The sequence below is a fragment of the Amphiura filiformis genome, chromosome 20 (genome assembly GCF_039555335.1).
Source record: "Amphiura filiformis chromosome 20, Afil_fr2py, whole genome shotgun sequence".
Classification (NCBI taxonomy): Eukaryota; Metazoa; Echinodermata; class Ophiuroidea; order Amphilepidida; family Amphiuridae; genus Amphiura; species Amphiura filiformis.
The window spans coordinates 55,487,355-55,501,675 of record NC_092647.1 but is presented as its reverse complement, the minus strand read 5'-3'; positions in this window follow the sequence as shown (position 1 = coordinate 55,501,675).

The window sequence follows — 14,321 nt, the reverse complement described above, 5'->3', positions numbered from 1 at the left end:
CTTGTTTAAAGTTGATACCTATAAGTAAAATTGAGAGTATAATTATGCTCAGCACTCTTGGTTGGAAGCTATACCAAAATATTCCCCAGGTCACAAGGATTAAGAAAATTATGCTCATATACTGCGCCAAAAAATATCCAAACACTTGAAAAAACACCTAATTTTAAAACTAAACCATATTTTTATTTTTTTAAATAGAAGCACTGTCTAAATCCTGATCATGACACCCATTGAATGTGACCTCAAGAAATAAAGCCAAAGCCAAAGGTCCAGTTCTAAAGTGACAGACTGGCCTATTCAAAAATCCACGGACTGAAGACTAGTCTGGTTTGAGAGTGGTGGATGGTTAAATTTATGCGCGCCTTTAAAACCTAAATTTAAAACCAATTGTGTGAAGCGATTGAAATTTGAAAACAGTGGTAATATCGGTTGTGAAAAGTACAGAGAAGAAAAAACTGAAATAAAATTTACTGCCGAAAGTGTGTTGTCTCTTTGTTGCGCTTGTTGGAATATTTTCGCCTTATAAAGGCCAGTTTGTCACTTTTAAAATTCGGTAATTCAATTTTAAATGCTTCGGTGTAGAGGTCGCAGCAGATGCAAAGAGCCTGCAAAATGCACAGGATAAGATATTTCAACTACTAAAAAAACAAAAAACAATTTACCTAAATATGGTTTAGGTTTAAAATTAGGATTTTTTCCAAGTGCTCGGATACGCTTTTAGCGCAGTTATAGTAATCACTAATCAGTCAGGAGGTATTCATAATTTTCGCCATTGTAAGTTATGCACAAAGCGTGCGTAAGAGGGGGGGGGTAAACATTTTGGGCATGTGTGCATTAAGGGCAAAACAAAAAATATATAAAAATGTAAAATAATGGTATTTTACCAACATTTTATTCATACCTAGCTTAATAACCTAAAAATGTTTTAATGAAATTCTTTAACAAATTCTATAATATATCAATAGTGATTTTATCTTTAATGTTTAATTTCGAGTCTATTATGCACAGCGGTCCTATATATATACCTTTTGCTGAATATAAAACTTTATTATGGCACTCTATACAGCATCTTAGTACTTAATTTCCAACAGAAAATTCCTCAAACTTGAAATAGTAAATTCAAGTCTCTCTTTCGTCAAACACGGTTTATATTCTGGGCAAGTTTTCTGAGACCAAGTCGTACATACCCACCCAAACAAAATTCGAGAACCCGCGGCCCTTTCACCGAGTTGGTGATGCAAGGAAGGATGCACACCTTGTTTTCGGATATTATGTTTGAAGTAATATTATTTTTTAATGTTATGTGGAAGTCTTTGAGACCAAGAAAGAACTGCCACGCATGCCATTAGGAATGAATGGTGTTTAACTTTATCCGAAAGTTTATCTGATATGGGGAAAGAAAATGAAGTTGTAAGGAGACCTTCACACCATTCCTACAGTTTAATTTTGATTTATATATTGGGTACTCCCGATCTTTCCCAGCTTTTCCCGCACCAAAGTTGCATCGTAAACGCCTGCACTAAGGTATCCACAGAGTATTTAGTAGGCCCCTCACAGTGTCATCGCCCCGATATCTTCATGCATGGCAGAAATCGCCATGGTAGGTTAAATCCACCGCCACGCATAGCCATTTTATATCGACCTGTTTAATAGTTTTGTGTCGCATAAGAGCCGAAGGACATCTGACTAAGGCTACTGACAATAGCCCCGATGGTTACTGTCCTCGCTGTGTGTTAGTCAAGCATGGTACACCATAGGTCATATGGTTTTAGACTACCTTCACGATTGGCCTATACACTGCGCTATATAATTCGGCACATATAAATCAAAATTATTGTCAGTTTTTGACTCAAGACGCAAGCTAGTATCTCAGAGTGCAAGCCAGCGACTATCATATCTGTTAAAAATATATATTCAAGTGCAAGGAACTTAACCACATCTGGTTTCTTTATACGAAATCATTTAAACGGGAGATATTCATCATTTTCAAACCCGGTATCCAAAGATTTATCGTCTGAATATCAATCGTGCATAGCACATCCACGTGTATCGATCCCGTGTATCGATCCCGTGTATTCATTTCAGTGTCTCTTGCTGTATAGTGTAATTATTAACCGGGCGATGTCGGTGTGCCCCTGCTCATGGCAAATTTTTCGCCATTTTATTTGTGCATAATTCGAGGGAGGGGGGAGGGGTAAAAAGTTACGCACGCTTTGTGTGTAAGTAAAAATGGCGAAAATTATGGACGGCTCCTTAGGTCGCATGTCATGAATTGGTCATCTTTTGTGTAGTTTAACATAATGTACGAGGGTCGGTCAGTTTGTAATGAAAGTTGGCCTTTGACCCCATATAGTGAATAATTGGATGGAATTTCGTTTACTGATCCCATAAAAACTGTAGGCCTACCTTTCAGCACTGACCTTTGTCTTTCAAACACCACATTATGTGACGCGATCAAGCAAAATCAGTCGGAACTCGGAAATATTGATTTTGAGATAGGCCTATAGCCATACAAAGGAAATATTTCTTTTTATTTCCTATTATTTTGGAAAATCTTTAATTAGGCCTACTCATATCTTTAGAATTGGTTGTTCAATTTCAATGGGGTTTTCTGTAAAATCCAGCTTTGTAAATGTTTGTTACTATCCTATAAGAAACTGACAATTTAAGATTTCCGAGTTCCGACTGATTTTGCTTGATCGCGTCACATGGGCAATTCTGTAGTTTACGTCACACACTTTCAAAACAAGGGACACTGCCATCACGCAAAAAGGCGGGCTTTTTACATTTTATCAAAGGCACGTGTTTAAAACCTCCGAGAGCAGCGCCAGCAAAAGTAAGCCTACATGGTGCAAATGGCTAGTTTTGGGCAGGAATAAACCCTATAGGTCCTGGGTCTGCCTTTGGTTAAAATATGAGACTTGCCATTAAACTTGGTTGGAAATGGGACGTCTTTGAACTTCAACAATTTTAGGACTTGAAGGGGTGCAAAACGAATCTGCAAAAATGGTGAAAATGAAAAAGCAGTTATTACAAATGACATTAATTATCCCCCAAAATTAAATAGATTACAGGAACCTTTTCAGTCCGACAAAGGTGGTTTTATTGGATGGAAGTTTGTGTTCTAGGCCTAGGCCTACTACTAGTAGGCCTACTACTCTCCAGTCTCCAAACAATTGAAAATATACAACAATCATGCCATGAGCATGGCATGTTCATGTCATGAGCATCGTATGTTCATGTTAAACATGGCAAGACATTCTGATTCTTTTGTTTGTATAGGCCTATGCCATGAAAATCCTCTATCAAGGATTCATGGGTGTTTAATTTTGAACCCATTAAAATTGTAATTGATGCCCTTGAATAAAGAATTAATGGGCATGGAAGCAGAGAAAATTTGACATTGACCAAGATTCATGCCATGAGTTACCCATGAATAAGGAATTTATGGACAAGGATGTAGAGAAAATTTGACATTGACCGCGAATTCATGCCCATCGAGTTACCCATGAACATGCCCTGAACATCTCAAGGCTCTGACTAAACGCATGACAAAATAAAAGCATGCAAGGGCATGAATATTCATGTGTGAGCATGAACAACCCATCAAAAATTCCCAAATTCATGAAAATTCATGCCCGTTGCTAGTGAAAATAGGCCATGTTCTTGGCATGTTCCGGGGGCATGTTCATGGCAAGATCTTGAAATGTTCATGGGCATGACTCATGCCTAAATTTTTGCCTGGGATAATAGAGAAATGCCATGACAATAAATAAATGTGGTCACAACTCGTCAACTCAATATGCTGAGACACGATCGCGATTCCATAGACCTATGGTTTCAGAAAGACATTGCGGAGGGGGTGATGGGACGCACACATATTTTGTCAATCTTGCAAAATTATTAGGCCTAGTTCTAATTTGCAATTTTGTACAATAGGATACAGTACGCCCGGACAGTACGCCTACAATTAAGTTCGTACAACGGATGCACTATCTTCAAGGACCACATCCATGACATCATAACGCACCTAGCCAATACAAGATCATCGTAGGATCAACGCACCTGACAAAGTCAAAGATTGTTAATGTAGGCTCAAAATAAGGCCTTTCTTATTGTGGTTGGTAGTATACAAATATATACTGCCTTCATTCGAGGTTATTGGTTTATGTGTTTAAAATTATGGGCCCGAGCCCCGAGGTGTCTCAGGTGAGATAAAATTACTAGGCCTAGTAGGCTAGTAGGGCCTAGTCTACTATTTTTCTGAGGAGCCGAATAGTAGGCCTAACCTCGGGCCCATAGTTTTAACCAAAACCTCGAATGTTTTTATATCCTTCCTTCACAGATTTTGTGTTCATTGATTGGTTAAAAGAATACGTCAACTCGAAGGCCATATTTGAATTGCGCCCTAGACCTCAGTAGGTCAGTATAGACAACGCACGCTAGGCCGTTAGGCCGTGTAAAATTAATATTTTGGTTCTCGTCCCCTCCCTCCTCAATTTCTGGGATTTGTCAGATTTTTTTGATTTTTTAGATTTTTCAATTTTTTTAGACTTTGGAATGATTTATGAAATCTTCATACATATAGCCCTTAAGGGATCTAGAATGAGCGTTTAGGCCGTGTAAAATTAATATTTTGGTTCTCGCCCCCTCCCTCCCCAATTTTTGGGATTTGTCAGATTTTTTTTTTTTTTTTTTTTAGATTTTTCAATTTTTTAGACTTTGGAATGATTTATGAAATCTTCATACATATAAATAAGTTTATTAGAGAACAAGCATCACTTCCAAGTCTTTTTGTGGTACTCTAGGGGTTTATCCTCAGAATCTCACATTTGAAAAAAAAAAAAGGGCCTCATCGTTTCCTCGAGCACTGTTGGAGAAGATAGAAAAATACTGACAATGCTAATTTTACATTGGAAAAAAAAACAAAAACAAAAAACACCTCCCTCCCTCATCAATTCATGAAAATCCTCTGGACGAGAACCAAAACATTAATTTTATACGGCCTTATTAGAGAACAAGCATCACTTCCAAGTCTTTTTGTGGTACTCTAGGGGTTTATCCTCAGAATCTCACATTTGAAAAAAAAAAAAAAGGGCCTCATCGTTTCCTCGAGCACTGTTGAGAAGACCGAAAACTACTGACAATGCTAATTTTACATTGAAAAAAAAAAAAACAAAAAAACACCTCCCTCCCTCATCAATTCATGAAAATCCTCTGGACGAGAACCAAAACATTAATTTTATACGGCCTTAGGCTTAGGCAATTGGTCTCGCACTGACTGTCATGTCATTTGTTTTTTAAGCTTACCATTTCAGTGTAGAATGAACATGATGAAGGCAGTAAGCCTATAGTATAATTATTTGTTTTGTATCCTTCATCCATAATCATTGTTTTTAGCTTCAGCTTACCATATCAGCATGTTCAGTGTCGCTCTGAGACTGAGTCTAACTGCGTTGGTCTGAATATTCTTCCGTTAGAATTGGCTATAAATTCCATCATTTGTGATCTTTCACGGCGAATGAGCCGTAAATTCCTCCCAAATTTTTTTTGTTTTATTTCAAGTTTAGAAAATATACATCATAAGCTTTAAAATGGTAGGCCTATATCATTTGACTTCAAACGATATCCAGAAGCGGGGTTTGCTCCTATAGCGCCCTCACATCCATATTTTTATGCAACTTTCATAAATGTAATTCTAGACATCAATTACATACAAATCAGCACCAACTTTAACAGAATTAGGCATATGAATTATGATAATGATTGTTATTGAAAATATTGATTTTCAGACCCCACACAGACCCCCCTGTCCAAATACTTGTTTTAGCCGGCACCAACTCATTTTTTTGGCCGATTTGGATGAAAATGGTGTCAAAATGATCATACTGCATCAAATAAGCCAATTCCCTCAGAAATATAAAACATCACCCTTTTTAAAAGGCTGTTTAACCTACCCCTACTAAAAGCGTTCTTTTTTATGGTAAATGCCCGGAGGGGCCACTTGTATCATGAACTAAAGTATATAGAGCACGTGACACCATGCTCGTGTACAAAAACAAGTAAAAAGGGTTGTTTTTCAGCATTGGGAAGGTACAGCGCTGTACCTGGTTAGGGTGTCAAAAACTCCAAAAATCAGGAAAAAGGGTAGGTATAGGCCTACATTTCCAAGCAAAATACTTGCTTAGGGTAGGCTACATTGTACCAAAGTTGAATGGCAAAATAAAAACGGGTGAAATAGGCTATGTTTGGCTTCTATCAGAACACATCGTAGGGTAAAATATTAAGAAACATCAAACTACTAATATTAAACAAGAACCGGATTAACAATTAACATGAATTTTTACTTTCTTAGTGTTAAAAAAATGGCAAAATACTTGTTTAGGGTATGTTTTGCACGCGCTGAGTAATAGCGTTTAGGGTTTAGGGTGCATTTCAAGAGTCCCTACATGAGCATGGTATCCATCACGTAATGTAAGTGGCCCCCTGGGGTAGGCCTAAATGAAATATATTATCTCTCAATTTCTCCTAATTCTCAGCAAAGACTTTTAAATATTCGGTACCGGTAATGAATAAGTATAATTCCTCAAAGTTGGCCGCCACATCAAGGTAGTGTTGATCTCAAGCATTTCCCGCAGTTCAAATACCAAATAAACTCCATTATTATGCTTTGGATCCAACACATAATAATGATAACATTGGATGCTTTACGCCCAATGATATTTATTGGTCTCGCTATGAGTTTTAACATATTGGACTCGACTACGTCTCGTCCAATATATTTTAAAACTCATAATAGGCCTAGCTCGACCAATAAATATGGGCTCAAGCGATCCAATTTTATATCAATATTAAGTAGTGAAATTATAACATACATATTTGCAATGGGGTAAGTCACCATTCGGTATCGTATTGGTGGTTTTAGTGCTGCAATATGAAGATCTAGTATATTAAGTGTCCCACTTACCCCACTCACCCCATCTTACCCTATATAGATTTCTGCTGCAATGTTCTGGATGCAGGGGCGTATAGCCAGCTTTCTTGGTCGGGGGGGGAGCAAAATAAAATTTTGGGGCACAGACGAAAAAATTGCAGTTGCATCATACAATACATAGAGACTGTATGTCTTCGAGCTTCCCGAAAAGGGCCTTATTGGGATGATGTGGGCGCGTACCACAAAAAAATGGTATTTTACACTATTTTCGCCCATTATCCGGCTAAAAAAGGATTTATTGTTACAATGTGAGCGCGTAGCGCGGACAAATTTTGTATTTTACACTATTTTGGCCCTGAATTTTGCTAGAAAAGGGCTCCTTGCCCTTTTCTTTTCCTTTGCCCTCCTGATTTTCTCTTTCATTTTTTGTCAGAGGGGCACTTTTTCTTTCATTTTTTTGTCTGCCCCCCGCTGGCTATGCTACTGTCTGGATGACTGGTGTATGACCCGGGTGTATGATCCTTGCTCACTTGTCCTGCGAAAATCACTGTTCAGCGAAGTCCACTGTACACTTGCTTTTATGACAGCATTCAAGCTTTGACTTACGTTTGGTGTCCAGAATGGTGGAAACTTAAAGTGAAAGATATCCTACTTAAGGACCATTTTCTAGGGTGAAATTGTGTGTAGAAACTGAATCTGACATAAAAATGCATATTAATTATCAGGTTGAAAATATTCCCCACAGCACTGTACACATGGTGCGGGCATATTTCTGTCCGCAGTCCCCAAATTTGAGCGAAAATTGGCGCAAAAAAAAAAAGTCCTTCAAAATGGGGATACTCAGGGCTAAACAAAAAACATGTTCCCAGTTTTGAAAAGGACTTCTTTTTTGCAAAATCCGTGACTTTTTTCACGCCCTCAAATCCTTAGGGGTGGGGTAGAATTTTGCAAGTTATTTTCTTTTCTGTATAGATCTAGCTTACTTATTTTGTTATATCACCATTTCGCTATTGAAATGCTGAGCAAAAAACCCTTAAAAGCATCCCTATAGCTCATACCATTGTGGATATATGTCCTTTTCAAATCGAAAATGATGCGAATATTGGGTGTTTTTTTCTAAATCAATTGTCACCCGAACCCTCAAGTATCTACCCTGCTATTATGGATTCCATTCAATGCTTTTAATATCACAATTGTACCCTTGTTACACAATTAGCATAGAACGTTAGGCACTATTTGATAGTTTTTATGTTCTATACACTCACAGGAAATCTGCAAGTCAAATTTTTGACACCCCAAAATGGCCATTTTTATTCGGCCAAAATCGGACAAAAAAAACCACGATTTTGTCTCGAAATCTATATAAAAAAAATAGGGAGTTTTTTCAGATTTTGGCACTTAAAAGTGCCAAAATCTGAAATTAGATGATATTTTACCCTGGGAAACATACAAACATTCAAGAATGTTGGTTCTTTTCACCCCTAAATATTTTTTTCAAAGCTTGAACGCTGTCTTAAATATCCTTTATGATAAAAATCCGCGCACAGAAATGGTGCTGCTTTCTCCAAACACTCACATCCTTGACAATCTCCAAAAATGATGCTTCTTTCACAACCACCCTTCTTTCTCCAGGAAACAGGCTTCTTTCTGCACTGCGCCACTTTATTGACAGATGTGTTGTTTTATAAACCGGACTCCAGCAAGTCGACAGAAAAATAGTAATCCCTTGGGGAGGAGGAGCACCTTCCTTGTACTCAAATTCGTTCATTCGTTGCTGTATTAAAATAACACTTTATTGGCTATGCAAACTGGTTCAAAAATGTGCCTCTTTTGGAAGCACGACGACTAACATATAGATAGCCCACAAACTCTCTTCATATTCTGCAAAGAGCAAACTCACTTGCTTTCCAATAAACCGGACTCCAGCAAGTCGACAGAAAAATATTAATCCCTTGGGGGAGGAGGAGCACCTTCCTTGTACTCAAAAATCTCATTCGTTGCTGTATTAAAATAGCACTTTATTGGCTATGCAAACTGGTTCAAAAATGTGCCTCTTTTGGAAGCACGACGACCAACATATAGAGAGCCCACAAACTCTCTTCATATTCTGCAAAGAGCAAACTCACTTGCTTTCCAATTTTATACTCATAAAAACCAAAAAATCTATTAATAGACCATTCTGTCACATTCATTTCCTGAAGGAATTCCCAAAATGATGGCATATTCACTGTATACTATTATGAATATTAATTGGGGAATTAGTCCATGGGAAAGGAGAGCGAGGTACCAGATTTGGAGTCCCAAGAGATGAGGGAATGAATGGGAACGGGAATGGTTATCACGAAATGAACAAGATGAAACAGAAATTAAGTATAACAATTTATTATGAATTTACATCATCAGACAAGCTGATCAAAATAATATAATGTATGTATTAATATAAAGTCTTACCAGAGTTGCGTCGCATCATAATAAGTATAATTGAATATGATTCACGTGCAAGACATGATGACTATGTAATCGTCATCATGTTGACCAATCTAACTAATCATCATGAGCCATCCTGACTCCTGAGCACATCTGCACCGGTCGCAGGGTTAACAAGGAGTGAAGCCTTTATTAACGCACAAACAAATCATTGCTTCAGTCAGTGCAATTGATGCACGGATAAAATAAAAACGTTCACTTGATGAATGGTTATCATGGCTTACTGCACTATGATCAATATTAAATTATCGAATCAATTATCGTCACAACAATACTACCGGATATATTACCCTAATGGTGCAGTACACTGAACATTCTAGAGAGCAGGGGATTTCTCAACAGTTCAAAATTAGACATGATTCAATTTGTTTTGATTAACTTGATGCATGAGAGGGGTTTCCAAATATGCCATACCATACAAATTCTTGGTTTTCCCCTTATCCACTTTAATTCGTAAACAAAGTACATTAAGTTACCAAATTAAATTAATAGCGATTTTACCCTGGATGATCCCAAATGACCTTGACATTCTTTTTCTTACTGGTGATTTGACATTAGATGACCCGAAATGATCCCAAATGACCTTGACATTTTTGGTGTGGCTTTGGTGGTTGTTTCCAAAAAAATCATAAATCTTTATGGCGATTTGACCCCGGATGACCCCAAAACGACCTTGACATTCTTTCTCACTTAGGTTGTCATTCCCAACAAATATCACGAACCTGTGCTAATCTTTGGCGCTTTGACCTTTTAGGGGGCTGGCATTTTCTTCGGAAGGGGGGGTCCCAAATATGTCGGTGACCGGAGTCAATTTTTTATGACCCCCCATCGCGGGCAAAATTTTTTTACGACCCCCCCCTATCGCGGGTCGAAAAATTTTATGACCCCCCCTTCCAACTACACAGACTCAAGAAAAATTATTCATTGCGGAACTAAGGCGCGGAGCGCTGTCAAAACTTAAAAGTGTGTGGAGCGCGGTAAAATTTTTATTGTAAGTGTAAAGAAGGCGCGCGGAGCGTGTAAAAATTTTGCATAGATTGTACGCACATTTCGACTGTGAAGTTAAAGAATGCGCGCATAGCGCGCGAAAATTTTAAGTCACCAGCCCCAAATAATTCTATAACCCCCCTATTTTGGGTGTTAAAAAATTATAACCCCCCTATTTTTGGTCTGAAAATTCTATGACCCCCAGTATTTTTGGGACCCCAAAATTCCGAAGAAAATGCCAGCCCCTTATGACATCGGATGACCCCAAAGTGACCGTGAAATTCTTTTTCTGACAGGAGGATTTCGTGATCCTAGTATCCTATTTTATGACATTTTTCAGTAGATATCCACGAAAAAGCTTTTACTCCCAAAATTTTAATTGATTCCGATTTTGCGTTTGCGAGTTATGCATGATTATGTGTATTAGGCCTACATTGCTCCATAGCCCACTGTTGTAATTTCGTTCTGGTATATATTCAAATTTGACAATATTTTTTTGCTAAACAAATTAATCTGCAAGAATTTTTTGGTACATGAACATTATTTAGCCAGAGGTTTCCAGTGGTATAAAATCTCAACCTTTTGAGAAAAGTGGGGGATGAGGCTGTGGATCACGAAATGCCCTTTTAAGTGGTCATTCCCACCAAATATCATGAACCCTAAAGACCACTTGGGGACCGTTCACAAACACTTGTAAAGGGGGCCTGATGCAAAAAGGGGGGCCCTGAAAATTTGTGACCCTCCTAAGGGGGGGGTCCTAAAAAATGACCACAAATTTTCCTGGAAAATTGAGTTTATATGCTTTTCTATGGGGTTGACCCATAATTTTCATGTCAAAAAGGGGGGGGGGGCCTGACATTTTCGAAGTCTGTAAAGGGGGGCCCGAAAAATATTCGCGATAAAAATTTTTTGCATCAGGCCCCCCCCTTACAAGTGTTTGTGAACGGTCCCTTATGTGTTCATTTCCACCAAACTTTAAGAACCAGTGACAATCAATGGCGATTGACCCTGGATGACCTGACATTGACATTCTTTGTCTCACTTTAGGTGGTCATTCCCACCAAATATCATGAAGCTGTGACAATCTATGGCGATTTTAATAATCTCACCAAATATCATAAACCTGTGATAATCAATAGCGATTTGACCCTGGATGGATGACCCCCAAAATGACATTGACATTCTTTTACTTACTTAGTTGATCATTCACAAAATAACATTACCTGTGACAAATGACAATCTATGGCGATTTGACCTTAGATGACCCGGGATGACCCAAAATGACCGTGACATTTTTTGTGTGGCTTGGGTGGTTGTTTATCATAAACCTAGATGACAAACTTTATGGCGATTTGACCTCGGACAAACTTTATGGCGATTTGACCTCGGATAACCTCAATTCTTTGTCTCACTTAGGTGGTCATTCCCAACGCTCTGCAGGGTATATTGTTCTATTGTTTCCGATTAGAGCGCTGACATATTGGAAAATGTTGCCAATCAATATTCATGAGAGTGTACATTCAACGTCCAGTTTGCGAAATTGGGTGAGTTGTGTTTGGTAGGTGTGAAATACATTTGACTGGGCGTTTTAATTACGTAACGAATAAAGGCATTCACATCATCGAATGGCTGCCCAGTGCTGTTATGTGGTTATTATATAGGCCTAATAATATTCATCATTCCTAATGTATTCATCATTCCTTTCTTTTCCCTTCTCTGTACTTATTCTTTCCTATAGGCCTACACTTTATCACTCCCTCTCTCTCATTGTCCCCTCTCACTCTCACTCTCTCATTCCCATCATTTTCCTTATATTTCTATTTATCTACTTGTCTTTATTATATCTTTTTATTTCTCCCTTCCTCCAGCCCTCTCTCATTCTCCATATCCCTCCTCCCTCTCCTCCCTCCCAAGACTTCTCACAGAGGTGAATCTGCCCCTCCCCAACCCCTTCCCTCTTTGGGTACGCCACTATTTCTATACCAATCTCCTTCTTAAAATAAAATTAAATGGAAATTTCTTAAAAACAACCTTTATAGGCCTATACTTATACTTACATGTATACGTATAGCGATTACCATTATAGTGTAATATAGATATATGGACTGGAAATGGCAGCCTTCATACATTCTAATGTGTAATCGATCACCAAGAGCATTCAATTTATTTAAATGAAACACCTATCGTCAGGTGGGTGGTAAAGATGATTGCATCGACAGCTAAAGCCTCCTTATAGTCTTCAGACCCACACAAGCACACATTTGGGATACATTGAGTACAATGGTACCACTTTACACATGACTGCCCTTACACATGACTGTAGTGTGGTCACTTATTGATACTCGCCTGTTGTGTAGAGCGTTAATATGATGCCGGATCAGTGACCAATTTAATGGCGGAACCCCTTTATTCGAAACAATGGTACCACTTTTATGAATAGCCTGTCGCAACTTCTAATCGGCATCAAACGAACAAAAGATTATATAATCTATTGCGACTCTATTCTATTTAAAACCTCTTTGGTCATTCCCACCAAATATCATGAACCTGTGACTCTATGGCGATTTGATATTGAATGACCCGTGATGACATTAACATTTTTGTCTTGATTCGGTGGTTATTCTCACCAAATATCATGAGCCTGTGGCAATCAATGGCGATTTGACCCCGGATGACCCCAAAATGATCTGGACATTCTTTGTCTCACTAATAGTTGGTCATTCCCACCAAATATCATGAACCTGTGTCCATCTATGGCCATTTGACCTTGGATTATCCCCGAATGACCTTGACATTCTTTGTCTCACTTACGTGGTCATTTCCACCAAATATCATAAACCTGTGATAATCTATCCCGATTTGACTATATTCTTTTAGGCATGATGGGCCTACTCAATTACGTACAATTCGGGTGCATGCCATGCCGGTGGCAATTTAACTTTTTCTGGTCTCCTTTTTTCTCCTTTCCATTTTTGCTACTTTTTAGGGGGCTGTATGATTAGGTCCACTTTGAACCGACATTGAATCTGAATCTTAGTTTCCGTTTCATTTTAACAAGTTACTTTCAAATTGACATTTCATTTTTACATGACCAAACAAACTACTCAGTATTCAAATTTGATTTTTTTTTTTGGTAATTTTTGACAAGACAAACTACTCAATTAGTTTGGTCATATTGATCATAAACTGGGCTCAAAAAGAAACATAATTTTTCACAAGGTCATATCTTAAAATCCTGTCCATAAAAATGAACCAAAATTACACACAGGATTAATTCAATACTCTACTATAAACACATGTCAGTAACCAAGCAGTTGTCCAACTGACACAACAGCAAAATGCACTGACACGGAACACCTTCCTGGACCACATTCACAGACGAATAGCAGGCACTCAACAAAAGAAATCTGTGAGAATGTGTACAAGATCCTTACACAGGGGATCATTTTCAAAGAGTAATTGGAATAGTGTGGAACAGGGCTGCTTCTGCTTTTCACACACTTTCTTCAAGAAACAGGTCCTGTTCCACACTACTCCACGTTAATACAGCACAGATTTCTTGCATTGGGTATCAGTTATTGGGCTGTGAATATGATCCAGGAAGCTGTTCCATGTCAGTGAATTTTGCTGTTGTGTCAGTGACAACTGTATTGGAGTAATCCTGTTTGCAATTTTGGTTCATTTTTATGGACAGGATTTTAAGATATATATGACCTTGTGAAACATTGTGAAAAAAGTTTCTTTTTGAGCCCAGTTTATTTAACAAGAATCCATTTTTAAATGACAAAGCAATGTTATCAAATTTGATGAGTTTCTTGTCATTTTGATGAGAATATCCGATTCATAAAACAAACTTAATTTGTCACCTGGTTCGCCGTAGCAAAGAATGAAGGAAACAAGAACATGATTAAGC